The following is a 13428-nucleotide window of genomic DNA, read 5'->3' as shown; positions in this document are numbered from 1 at the left end:
GTTCATAAAACGTGTTTCTCTTCCTCTGAAAATGCGTTTAAGGCAATAAAAAGTTCATATGATCCTCACAGCTAGACAAAAGGCTGAATTTTCATGTTTCACTTGTATAGGTGTCAGATGAGCACTCTGCATCATAAATAGACACTAATTTAATCATAAAATTTAAAACCATGAAGAAAACATTAAATTCAGAAAACGTGTTTCTCTTCCTCTGAAAATGCGTTTAAGGCAATAAAACGTTCATAGATCTTGTGACGATCGCTCGAGTGCTAGGAGGCAGACCTCGAGCGACGGACTCTTGGTGTTCGGGAAGGACCCGAAATACACGGCGTGACAGGCTTGGATGGATAAAGAGTCTTTACTGGACAAAGCATCAAATAATAACAAACAGGGATGAGTTAAGGAAGATAACTGAATGATAGCAGACCTGGCAACACGGAAGTGGAAACGGCAATGACCAAAAATACTCCGACGGAGACGGTAGTGAGCGCGAGACAGATATAGTCAGAAGGCACCATCAGTGAAATGACAATCAGCTGTGGGAACCCAGGTGTACGATGATTGGAGGGGCCGTCTCCCAGGATTGGCGGAGGAGGTGACAGGAGGGGCAGGGCGCGCCCCGGATGGCAACGAGATGTGACAGTGCCCCCCCCCTCAAGGGACGCCTCTCGGCGGCCCCCCAGACTTGGATGGGTGAGCCGCATGGAACGCCCGGGTGAGGGATGGGTCGAGGATCCAGGCACGTGGGACCCATTGACGTTCCTCAGGTCCATAGCCCTCCCAGTCGACCAGGTACTGCACTCCTCTGCCCCTGCGCCTGGAGTCCAGTATCTCCCGCACGGTGTAGACTGGTCCGTCGTCCAATATCCGGGGGGGAGGTGGGGGGGCGGGCGTGGGGGCTAAGGGGCTGGTCTCCACTGGCTTGAGGAGGGAAACATGAAACACGGGGTGGATCCGCATGGTGGGTGGTAGCCGGAGCCTCACCGAGACCGGGCTGAGGATGGCCTCGATGGGGAAGGGACCCGTGAAGCGTGGGCCCAGCTTGGCCGAGGACCCTGCCAGCCGAAGGTCCTTCGTGGATAGCCAGACCTCCTGCCCGACCTGGTAGCTGGGTGCTTGCCGTCGATGGCGGTCTGCCACCCGCCGGTTCCGGGATGCGGTGCGTGACAGGGCGTCCCTGGTCTCCTTCCAGACTCTGTGGGCCCGTCTGAGGTGATGATCGATAGACGGGACCTCCACCTGGCCTTCCTGTGTGGGAAATAAGGGCGGCTGATAGCCACAGGCGGACATGAATGGGGACCGACCTGTGGCTGCGGAGACCAGGGAGTTGTGGGCGTACTCCACCCAGGGTAGGTGCAGGGCCCACGACGCCGGGTTGTGGAGGCACACGCACCGGAGGGCCGCCTCCAGGTCCTGGTTCTTCCTCTCCGTCTGTCCGTTGGTCTGGGGGTGGTACCCAGACGACAGGCTCGCCGATGCCCCTAGGGACCGACAGAAACGCTTCCATACCTTGGACACGAACTGCGGTCCCCGATCCGACACGATGTTCGTCGGAATCCCGTGGAGACGGACGACATGGTTAACCAGGAGTTGAGCCGTCTCGGTGGCGGACGGCAACCTGGTTAACGGGACGAAGTGGGCCGACTTGGAGAATCGGTCCACTACGGTGAGGACGACCGTCTTGCCACGGGAGGGGGGAAGGCCTGTCACGAAGTCGACGGAGATGTGGGACCAGGGTCTGGACGGAACCGGTAGGGGCTGGAGGAGTCCGGCCGGGGGCTGGTGGGAGGCCTTTCCACGGGCGCAGGTCGGGCAGGCCTTCACGAAGAGGGTGATGTCCCTCCTAAACCCCGGCCACCAGAACCGTTGGGCGATGAGTTGGATCGTCCTGTTGACCCCCGGGTGGCAAGCTATCTTAGATGTGTGCCCCCAGATGAGCACCTCGGTGCGTAGAGGGGGGGGACGAACAGGCGATCCTTGGGATAGCCCCTGGGGATGGTGGTGGTTCCCTGGACTTGTTGGACTTTTCTCTCAACCTCCCACCTCAGGGCGCCCAGGATGCGCTGGGCCGGCAGGATGTTGGCGGTGGTCTCCTCCCTTTCTGCCGGCTCATGGATACGGGATAGGGCGTCGGGCTTGGTGTTCTGTGACCCTGGGCAGTAGGTGAGAGAAAAGTCAAAACGGGTGAGGAAGAGTGACCATCGGGCCTGCCGTGAGTTAAGTCTCTTGGCCGACCGGATGGCCGCCAGGTTCTTGTGATCCGTGTAGACGGTGAAGGGGTGTTTAGCTCCCTCAAGCCAGTGTCTCCATTCCTGCAGGGCCAGGACGACCGCCAGCAGTTCCCGATTGCCGACGTCGTAATTGGCTTCGGCGGGGCTGAGCCGGCGGGAGAAGAAGGCGCATGGGCGTAGCTTCTGGTCGGTGGGAGAGCGCTGGGAAAGGACGGCCCCTACTCCGGACTCGGATGCGTCAACCTCGACCGTGAACGGAAGATCCGGGTCGGGATGACGCAGAACGGGGGGGTTGGTGAAGGCACGACGGAGGCGGTTGAAAGCCCCCTCAGCATCGGGAGTCCACCTGAAAGGGAGCTTGGTGGACGTGAGGTTAGTGAGGGGGAGTGCCTTCTGACTATACCCGCGAATGAAGCGGCGGTAGAAGTTGGCAAACCCCAAAAACCGCTGAAGCTGCTTGCGTGTCTTTGGGATCGGCCATTCCACCACCGCCTTGGTTTTGGCGGGGTCGGCCCTGAGCTGCCCCTGCTCCACCACAAACCCCAGGAACGACAGAGAGCGGACATGGAAGTCACACTTCTCTGCCTTCACATAGAGCCGGTTTTGCAGGAGCCGCGCCAGGACCCGTCGGACGTGTTGCCGGTGTTCTGCAGAGCGAGAAAAAATAAGAATGTCATCGAGGTACACAAAAACAAAAACATTGAGGAAGTCCCTGAGCACATCATTAATTAAATTCTGGAATACGGCAGGCGCGTTCGTGAGCCCGAACGGCATCACCAGGTATTCAAAGTGCCCTAAAGGCGTCTTGAAGGCTGTTTTCCATTCATCCCCCTCACGGATTCGGACCAAATGGTAGGCGCTGCGAAGATCTAATTTAGAAAAAATGGTGGCGGACTGAAGGGGCGCAAAGGCCGAATCCATGAGGGGGAGAGGGTATTTGTTGCGGATGGTGATGTCGTTCAGGCCCCGGTAGTCAACGCATGGGCGCAGGGATCCGTCCTTCTTGTCGATAAAGAAAAACCCTGCGCCCAGCGGGGAACGCGACGGCCGAATGAGTCGTGCCGCTAGAGAGGAGTCTATGTAAGTGCTCAGGGCTTCCCGTTCCGGTTGAGAAATATGGTAAAGTCTGGAGTCCGGTAATGGAGCCCCTGGCTGCAAGTTTATAGCACAGTCATACGGTCGGTGGGGCGGCAGGGATTGGGCGTTGTCTTTGCTGAACACCTCCCGCAGGTCGTGGTAGCAATGTGGCACGCCTTTGAGGCAGATGGCCTCGGGCGGGCCACCGCGGGAGGGGTTACGCCCTGCCGTAGCCGACCGCAGGCAGTTAGCGTAGCAGTAGGGGCTCCAGCCCTGAATGGTGGGGCCCTCCCAAGAAATGGATGGGTCATGGGCCTTGAGCCAGGGGAGACCCAAGACCAATGGCGCGTTCCGGGAGGGCATAACAAGAAATTGGCGGTGCTCCACATGGTTGCCTGCCACTCGGAGCTTAAGTGGGGCCGTGAGGTGGGTGACCCGGGCTAATAATCGGCCATCCAGGTCGACGATCTCCTTAGGGGGAAGGAGATCTAAAAGTCGGCAGCCCAGCAGGTCGGCCAGGTGGGGGTCGATAATGCACCCGTCGGCCCCCGAGTCCACTAGTGCCCGCACTCTTTGGGAGCTGGAGGGGCCAAATAGTTCACGCTCCAGCTCCAACCGTGTGACTCGTGTAGTGGACTTAGCCCCCAACGGATTCCGTTTCGGCGGGGACTTACATTGGCCGTGGGTCCTAGGCTGGGGGCCTCGGGTGCGACGAGCCCTCGGGTTGGCGCGGTCGTCTCCCCCCCCTATCACCATCGGTTCAAAGAGTCCCTCCTGGGGCTGCGCGCGGTCGCTGCCGGGTGTGGTCGACTGGGGTCGGCTTCGGGGTACCTCGGGCCGTCGGTCGCTCAGCTCCTTTCGCCGCTCTCGAAGACGCTGATCCAAGCCGATGACAATCCCGACGAGGTCGTCGAAGGTGGTGCCGGCGTCGCGGGTAGCCAACTCATCCTTTAGGTCGGAATTCAAGCCGCGACGAAACACCCCCCTCAACGCTCGGTCGCCGTAGCCGCTGCCAGCGGCCTGGATCCGGAAAGCGACGGAGTATTCTGCGGCCGAACGGGCCCCTTGGACGCAGTCGAGGATTCTCCCTTCCGCCTCGACCTCCGTCACTGGATGGTGAAACACCCGGCGAATCTCGGCTAAGAAGTCCGGATACGAGGCGCACAGCTCCGGTCGGGACTCTCGTACCGCCAGCACCCATGATTCGGCTTCACCCGCGAGCAGGCTGGTGATGAAGGCTACCTTAGCCTCATCGCTAACGTAGGCGTCAGGATGTTGTTCAAACACGAGCGCACACTGCATTAGGAATTGAGCGCAGCGCTCGGTTTCGCCTGCGTAGCGTGAGGGTTGGGGTAGCGGGGGCGTGCGCCTGCCCACGGGCGGGGGGGAAGGAACAGAGAGGGTGGCGATGCACTTTTCCATCTCCTTGAGGCGTTGAGCCAGCGAGGTAGTGGCGTGGCGCATTTCCTCAATCGCCTGGGCCAGCTGGCTCGAACGCTCCGCCTCTTGAACAAGGGCGGTAAAATACCTGTCAACGCCGGCGGGGTCCATGGGTGGTCGGAGTATTGTGTGACGATCGCTCGAGTGCTAGGAGGCAGACCTCGAGCGACGGACTCTTGGTGTTAGGGAAGGACCCGAAATACACGGCGTGACAGGCTTGGATGGATAAAGAGTCTTTACTGGACAAAGCATCAAATAATAACAAACAGGGATGAGTGAAGGAAGATAACTGAATGATAGCAGACCTGGCAACACGGAAGTGGAAACGGCAATGACCAAAAATACTCCGACGGAGACGGTAGTGAGCGCGAGACAGATATAGTCAGAAGGCACCATCAGTGAAATGACAATCAGCTGTGGGAACCCAGGTGTACGATGATTGGAGGGGCCGTCTCCCAGGATTGGCGGAGGAGGTGACAGGAGGGGCGGGGCGCGCCCCGGATGGCAACGAGATGTGACAGATCTAAAGAGTTTGATGGTTCTCTTTATTTGTAAGTAGGTTCGTTGTCAGATCTCCCAGGCAGGTGACACGCAGAGCTTGATCGTGGCGTGGAGTCGAGCAAGTCGTGCCGTGATGTCCGTCCGCGAGCCGGGCGCCTGAGCGGGTCTGTGAGTCCGAGATGATTCTGCCCCGTGGTTCGCCCAATCTCTCTGTCATAAAACTTGAAACCATTAAGAAAACATTTAGTTCAGAAAATGTGTTTCTCTTGCTCTGAAAATGCGTTTAAGGCAATAAAAAGTTCATATGATCCTCACAGCTAAACAAAAGGCTGAATCTTCATGTTTTCACTTGCATAAGTGTCAGATGAGCACTCTGCAGCCTATATAGACACTAATTTCATCATAAAAATTAAAACCGTTAAGAAAACATTAAGTTCATAAACCGTGTTTCTCTTGCTCTGAAAATGCGTTTGGCAATAAAAATTTCATATGATCCTCACGTATAAACAAAAGTCTGAATCTTCGTCATTTCACTTGTATCAGAGTCAGATTAGTACTCTGCAGCCTAAACAGACACCAATTTCATCCTAAAATTTAAAACCATGAAGAAAACATTAAATTCAGTAAACGTGTTTCTCTTGCTCTGAAAATGTGTTTAAGGCAATAAAAACTTCATATGATCCTCACAGCTAAACAAAATGCGTAATCTTCATGTTTTCACTTGTATAAGTGTCAGATTAGCACACTGCAGCCTATATAGACACTAATTTCATCCTAAAAATTAAAACCATTAAGAAAACATTAAGTTCATAAAACGTGTTTCTCTTTCTCTGAAAATGCGTTTAAGGCAATAAAAAGTTCATGATCCTCACAGCTAAACAAAAGGCTGAATGTTTTTATTTGTATAAGTGTCAGATGAGCACTCTGCAGCCGATATACACACTAATTTCATCATAAAAATTAAAACCATTAAGAAAACATTAAGTTCATAAAACGTGTTTCTTTTGCTCTGAAAATGCGTTTAAGGCAATAAAAAGTTCATATGATCCTCACAGCTAAACAAAAGGCTGAATCTTTATGTTGTCACTTGTATAAGTGTCAGATGAGCACTCTGCAGCCTATATAGACACTCGTTTCATCAAAAAACTTAAAACCATTAAGAAAAAGTTAAGTTCAGAAAACGTGTTTCTGTTGCTCTGAAAATGCGTTGAAGGCAATAAAAATTTCATATGATCATCACAGCTAAATAAAAGGCTGAATCTTCATGTTTTCACTTGTATCAGTCAGATTAGCACCCTGCAGCAAAAATAGTGACTAATTTCATCATAAAAATTAAAACCATTAAGAAAACATTAAGTTCAGAAAACGTGTTTCTTTTGCTCTGAAAATGCGTTTAAGGCAATAAAAAGTTCATATGATCCTCACAGCTAAACAAAAGGCTCAATCTTTATGTTGTCACTTGTATAAGTTTCAGACCAGTAACTTGCTTTTCTCTGCGCTTATTTGCATACCGTAACCCCTCGCTACCTTTTCCATTCTGGTGGTAAGCTCCTGGAGTTCGGCTTCGCTTTTTCCCATTAGATCTATGTCATCAGCGAACCGGAGGTTACAGATGGGTCTTCCTCCGATGGATATGGAGGTGTGAAACTCTTCCAGGGCCTCATCCATGATGTTTTCCAGAAAGATGTTGAATAGGACGGGGGACAGAAGACAGCCTTGTCGGACACCGATAGATGTTTTGAAAAGTTCCCCCATGGTGTTGTTCGTGAGAACTGCACTGCTTGAGTTGATGTAGAGTTACTGAATGACCAGGATGAAATTCTTGTAGTTTCGGAGCACCTGCAACATCACCTCATGGCACACACTGTCAAAGGGTTTTTTAAAGTCGAATAAGTTGTGGAACAGGTCATGTTGATGCTGGAGATGTTTCTCGATAAGTAATCTGATGTTAAAAATACGCTCCGTGGTACTCCTTTTTGGTCGGAATCCTGCTTGCTCATCTGCGATAATTTTCTCTGCCCTACTCTTTAGTCTGTTCAGGATGATCCTTAGCAACACTTTGCTTGTGTGGCAGATCAGGCTGATTGTCCTGTAGTTCTAACACTGCCTTTAGTTCCCCTTCTTAGGGATAGGGATAACCAGAGATTGTGTCCATTTTTGGGGCCATTGCTTGGTTCTCCAAAAATTTTGACAAATGTGTGCGAGTGCTTTAATTGTCTCGTGTCCTCCGTGTTTCCAAAATTCAGCCGGGATGTTGATGATTCCAGGTGACTTGCCGATCTTCAGGTTCCTTACTGCCTCCTCCACTTCTGCCTGGAGTATCGGCACGTTGTCATTTTTTGCTGGTGACCTTTGCGGCGTCAGTGATTACGTTCCGGTTGGGTTTTATTTTGAGGTTGTAGAGTTCCTGGCAGTACTCTGTCTGAAAAGTTCACCCATGGTGTTGTTCGTGAGAACTGCAATGCTTGAGTTGATGTAGAGTGACTGAATGACCTGGATGAGATTATTGTAGTTTCGGAGCACCTGCCACATCCCCTCATGGCACACCCTGCGAAAGGCTTTTTTAAAGTCGAATAAGTTGTGGAACAGGTCATGTTGATGCTGGAGATGTTTCTCGATAAGTAATCTGATGTTAAAAATCTGCTCTGTGGTACTCCTTTTTGGTTGGAATCCTGCTTGCTCATCTGCGATAATTTTCTCTGCCCTACTCTTTAGTCTGTTCAGGATGATCCTTAGCAACACTTTGCTTGTGTGGCAGATCAGGCTGATTGTCCTGTAGTTCTGACACTGCCTTGAGTTCCCCTTCTTAGGGATAGGGATAACCAGAGGTTGTTGATGCTGGAACTTTTCTGATTACTGCTGTCTTTTCGGTTAGCAGAGCACCGTCCCCATCTTCTATTATTGTTGCAGTGTGTTGCTGCGTCTTTGTCGAAGCCTTCAATGAGACGTATGCTGCTTTGCACATCGTATATCTGTGTCTATTTTTTTCACACTGCTCTGTGATCCACTTCTCCTTTGTTTCCCTCATCCTCTTCCTAATATATTTGTTCACCATAGCTACGCGCCTGTGAATGGAACAGAGGAAGACAATGTAGGCTGAGCTCACGCATGTACGAATGTGGAGGATATATACAATGTATAGATGTTGGACGTATAGATCTACACATGAATGTATTCTGATATTGAAATTGCCGAATTGATGTTTTGATGAGTAAATGAGTTAGTCATAAATGCCGCTGTGTGAAGCTGATTCACACGGTTGTCTCGTGTCGTCTTATCCTCGTCGTTCACTTGCCTGTGATGCCTTTGGACCGACCCAGGTATCCCCAAGGCCTGAGGCCGGTTACAATTGGGCGTCACAGGCAGGTAGCACTGTGAACGACGAGGAAAAGACGACACGAGACAACCGTGTTAGAGGTATCTGCAGCAAATGGCACAGCGGTTCCCTTTGGTGGATTAATGTTGGGTTACAGATACAGAGTGGAAACCATGGACATGATGACATACAAGTTCCCATACTAATCAGTATGAGTTGTGTTAACTGTCCTCTCGTAGGAAGCAATGTGATTTCAGAATGATCAAACAGAACAATGAACGGGTGGACATTGTAGCCATACTGAAAGAAGCCATGGGTGTCAGCGAACGCACAGTAGAGACCTTGATTTCTGTTCTTCAGAAATTGGGCCCTGATGAGACATTCTTCCAGTACCCTGTGTGTGTTGGGAAGAAGGGACTCATTATTCCAGCGGGCAAGATATGGGAGGTGAAGTGCAGAGTCAGAGTATGGCCCAAGGGGGGAACAATGCTATTTGAGCCCAGTATAGGGAACAACTGCCCTGAGGGGCTAGAGCCGTTCTCTTCTTTAGTACATGTACCCAGTGGGCAGACAAAAATTGTAAAAATTCCCATTCAGAATGTGAGTAAACATGACATTCATCTTTCACAGAGAACTATTTTGGGCTCAATTGAGGAAGTTACTGGGGTTATGCCCAATGTATGTGAATGTTGCCACCAGGGGGCACAAGCCAGTGTCTTGTTGTGCCGGTCCCAAGCCCGGATAAATACAGAGGGTTGTGTCAGGAAGGGCATCCGACGTAAAAAAAAATTGCCAAAACAAATATGTGAATCAAACCTATAAATCCCATACCGGATCGGTCGAGGCCCGGGTTAACAATGGCCGCCATTGGTACTGTTGACCTTCAGGGTGCCAGTGGAAAATGGACTACTGTTGGTCGAAGAAGGAGAGGAGGGAGGTGTGCCCGGAGGAAAAGAGAGAGATGGAACGCCAAGAGTATAGAACTAAGAGTAGGAACATTGAATGTAAGAACAATGACAGGTAAAGGTAGAGAGCTGGTTGACATGATGCAGAGAAGGAAGGTAGACACACTGCGTGTCCAGGAGACCAAGTGGAAAGGGAGCAAGGCTCGAAGCTTAGAGTCAGGGTTTAAGTTGTTCTATCATGGTGAAGACAGAAAGAGAAATTGAGTTAGGGTTATCTTAAAAGAGGAGTTTGTTAGGAATGTCTTAGAAGTAAAAAGAGTATCAGATAGAATGGTGAGTCTGAAGCTTGAAATTGAAGGTGTGATGTTTAATGTATTTTGTGGGTATGCCCCACAAGTCGGATGTGAGCTGGCGGAGAAGGAGGAATTTTGGTTGGACTTTGATGAAGTCATACAGAACATCCCGAGAAGTGAGAGGGTTGTAATTGGTGGAGACTTCAATGGACATGTTGGCGCAGGAAACAAAGATGAGGAGGAGGTGATGGGTAGGTTTGGACTCCAGATGAGGAACGCTGAAGGACAGATGGTGGTTGACTTTGCTAAGAGAATGCAAATGGCTATTGTGAATACTTTCTTTCAGAAGAGACTGGATAGGGTGACCTATAAGAGTGGAGGCAGAAGTACACAGGTCGACTACATTTTGTGTCAACGGCGCCATCTAAAGGAAATCAGTGACTAAGTAGTGGTTGGTGATAGTGTAGCCAGACAGCATCGGTTGGTGGTGTGTAGGATGACGCTGGCAGTGAGGAAGATGAAGAAACCAAAGGCTGAAGTGAGGACAAAATGGTGGAAGTTGAAAAAGGAAGAGTGTTGCATGACATTTAGGAAGGAGGTAAGACAAGCAGTGGGTGGGAAAGAGGTCCTTCCAGATGACTGGCAAACTACAGCGAACATAATCAGAGACACAGGTCGGAAAGTACTTGGTGTATCGAGTGGAAGAAAGGTAGATAAGGAGACTTGGTGGTGGAATGGGGAGGTGCAGGAGTGTATACAGAGAAAGATGTTAGCAAAGAAGAAGTGGGACACTGAGAGCACGGACGAGAGTATACAGCAGTACAAGGAGATGCAGCGCACGGTTAAAGTAAAGGACCTGCAGCAGGTTCGGGTGATTAAGGTTAGAGATGGCAATGTAGGAAAATGAGAAGGAACAAAGAGTAGAAGACGTGAATGTTGTGGACCAAGACGTAGCAAGCATTAGCAAGGATGAAGTGAGGAGGGCGCTGAAGAGGATGAAGGGGGGAAAGGCACTCGGGCCTGATGATTTACCAATCGAGGTATGGAAGTGTCTTGGAGAGGTGGCGGTGGTGTTCCTGACTGTGTTATTCAACAAGATCTTAGATGGTGAACAGATGCCTGAAGAATGGAGACGAAGTGTACTTGTGCCCATTCTTAAGAACAAATGAGATGTGCAGAGGTGTACTAATTACAGAGGAATAAAGTTGATGAGCCATACAATGAAACTCTAGGAAAGAGTAGTTGAAGCTAGACTAGCAGAAGTGAACATTTGTGAGCAGCAGTATGGCTTCATGCCAAAAAAGAGTACGACAGATGCAATGTTTGCTTTAAGAATGCTGATAGAGAAGTACAGAAAGGTCAGAAGGAATTGCATTGTGTCTTTGTAGATCTGGATAAAGCGTATGACAGGGTGCCCAGAGACGAGCTGTGGTATTGCATGAGGAAGTCTGGAGTGGCGGAAAAGTATGTCAGAGCGGTGCAAGACATGTATCATGACTGTAAGACAGTCGTGAGGTGTGCTGTCGGTATGACTGAGGAATTCAAGGTGGAGGTGCGACTCCACCAGGGGTCAGCTCTGAGCCCCTTCTTGTTTGCCATGGTGATTGACAGGCTGAGACGATATTAGACAAGAATCTCCTTGGACCATGATGTTTGCAGATGACATTGTGATTTGTAGCGAGAACAGGGAACAGGTGGCGGAGAAACTAGAGCTGTGGCGATATGCCCTGGAAAGGAGAGGAATGAAGATCAGTCGCAGCAATACGGAATATATATATGTGTGAATGAGAGGGATCCAAGTGCAAGAGTGATGCTACAGGGAGAAGAGATAAAGAAGGTGGAGGATTTTAAGTACTTGGGGTCAACTGTCCAGAGGACTGGAGAGTGTGGAAAAGAGGTGAAGAAGCGTGTCCAGGCAGGCTGGAGCGGCTGGAGAAAAATGTCAGGTGTGATGTGTGATAGAAGGGTTTCAGCTAGGATTAAAGGAAAAGTGTATAAAACCGTGGTGAGACCAGCCATGATGTTTGGACTGGAGACAGTGCCACTGAAGAAAAGACAGGAAGCAGAGCTGGAGGTAGCAGAGCTGAAGATGTTGAGGTTTTCTTTGGGAGTGACCAGGTTGGATAGGATCAGGAATGAGTACATTCGAGGGACAACTCATATTAGAGGCGTTGGAGAGAAAGTCAGAGAGGCCAGACTGAGATGGTTTGGACATGTTCAGAGGAGAGAGACTGACTATATCGGGAGAAGGATGCTGAGTCTTGAACTGCCAGGCAGGAGACCGAGAGGAAGACCGAAGAGGAGGTTTATGGATGTGGTCAAAGAGGACATGAAGGTAGCTGGTGTGAGAGAAGAGGATGCACAGAACCGGGATGGATGGAGGACATTGATTCACTGTGGCGACCCCTGAGGGGAAAAGCCGAAAGGAAAACCAGACTGGGGTCATGCCCTTTAAGGAGTGCTCCAACAGTCCAAAGCCGCTAAACAGTCCCATCATTCAAATCTGCTCGGCTCTGACCACAGACAAGTGGCATCCTCCGGTTAGCTTGTCACATCTCAAAGAGGAGGAACAGGGGATTGCCAGAGACATGCATGTATGAAGAGTCAGATGTCTTTGCAAGAGGTGATGCTGATATAGGTTGCATTCCAAACTTGCAACTTAAGGTCCAACTCACTGACAACACGCCGGTGCAAAAGCGTTACAATGCCATTCCAAAACCCCTTTACCGAGAGGTCAAAGACTATGTGCAAAACCTACTTCACCATGATTGGATAAGAAAATCCACTTCAGAATACTCATCTCCTGTCTGTGTTAGAAACAAAGATAAAAGCTTGCGCCTGTGCGTTGACTTTAGGGAGCTAAATCGCAAAACTGTCCCCGATCGTCACCCACTCCCACGCATTCAAGATCTGCTATATCCAGTCCAAGATGGCGCCCGAGTAGGCAGCCTCAGCAAGTGCTCTCATGAGCCATGTTTTTTTGGTTGTTTTTGTCTTGTTTTGTGTTTTCTTTTGTCACTTTGTGTTGTTGTGCGTCGTGTGGAACGGATACGGATTGTTTTTCTGCATTTTTGACCACGACATTCATCAAGGAGGAGACTGTGCTGAGCGCTTGCCCCTTTTCGACAGCATGAATATGCCAGTACTGTTTTTGAATTGGTGGAATGTCGGAGCCCCTGTAATATGCAGCGTCTTCACAGCCCCGCTTTGTTCAGTGGACAGTCTGCGGCTGGATGGGTGCATGGCTTGGGGAACCCGCGATAAGAAGAAAGGAGCGTCAGCGCAGAGCGCCAATGCGTATGTGGAACTGTTGCGGCTTGGAACTGAAGCAGATTTATGTGGAACAGGAGATGTGAGACAATCTCTTTTCGTGGAGAAGATGGAGCGAACCATCACTAGATATGTGAAACGCTGGCTTGGTGTTCCACGCTGTCTGTCTAACATCGGCCTTTATGGCAAAGGGGTACTTGAGCTTCCAATCACAAGCCTCACCGAAGAGTACAAGTGTGCTAAAGTGAGACTTCAGATGACCCTCACAGACTCCAGAGACCGGAAGATCAGTCAAGCTGCACCCCCCCTATCAATGGGACGGAAATGGATGCCATCCATTGCAGTGCAGCAGGCCACAGCAGCCCTAAGGCACAGCGACATTGTGGGACACGTTC

Source organism: Hippocampus bargibanti, linkage group LG14, assembly GCF_051943395.1.
Source record: "Hippocampus bargibanti isolate YZ-2025 linkage group LG14, ASM5194339v1, whole genome shotgun sequence".
Lineage (NCBI taxonomy): Eukaryota > Metazoa > Chordata > Actinopteri > Syngnathiformes > Syngnathidae > Hippocampus > Hippocampus bargibanti.
Note: the sequence above shows the minus strand (reverse complement) of the source record.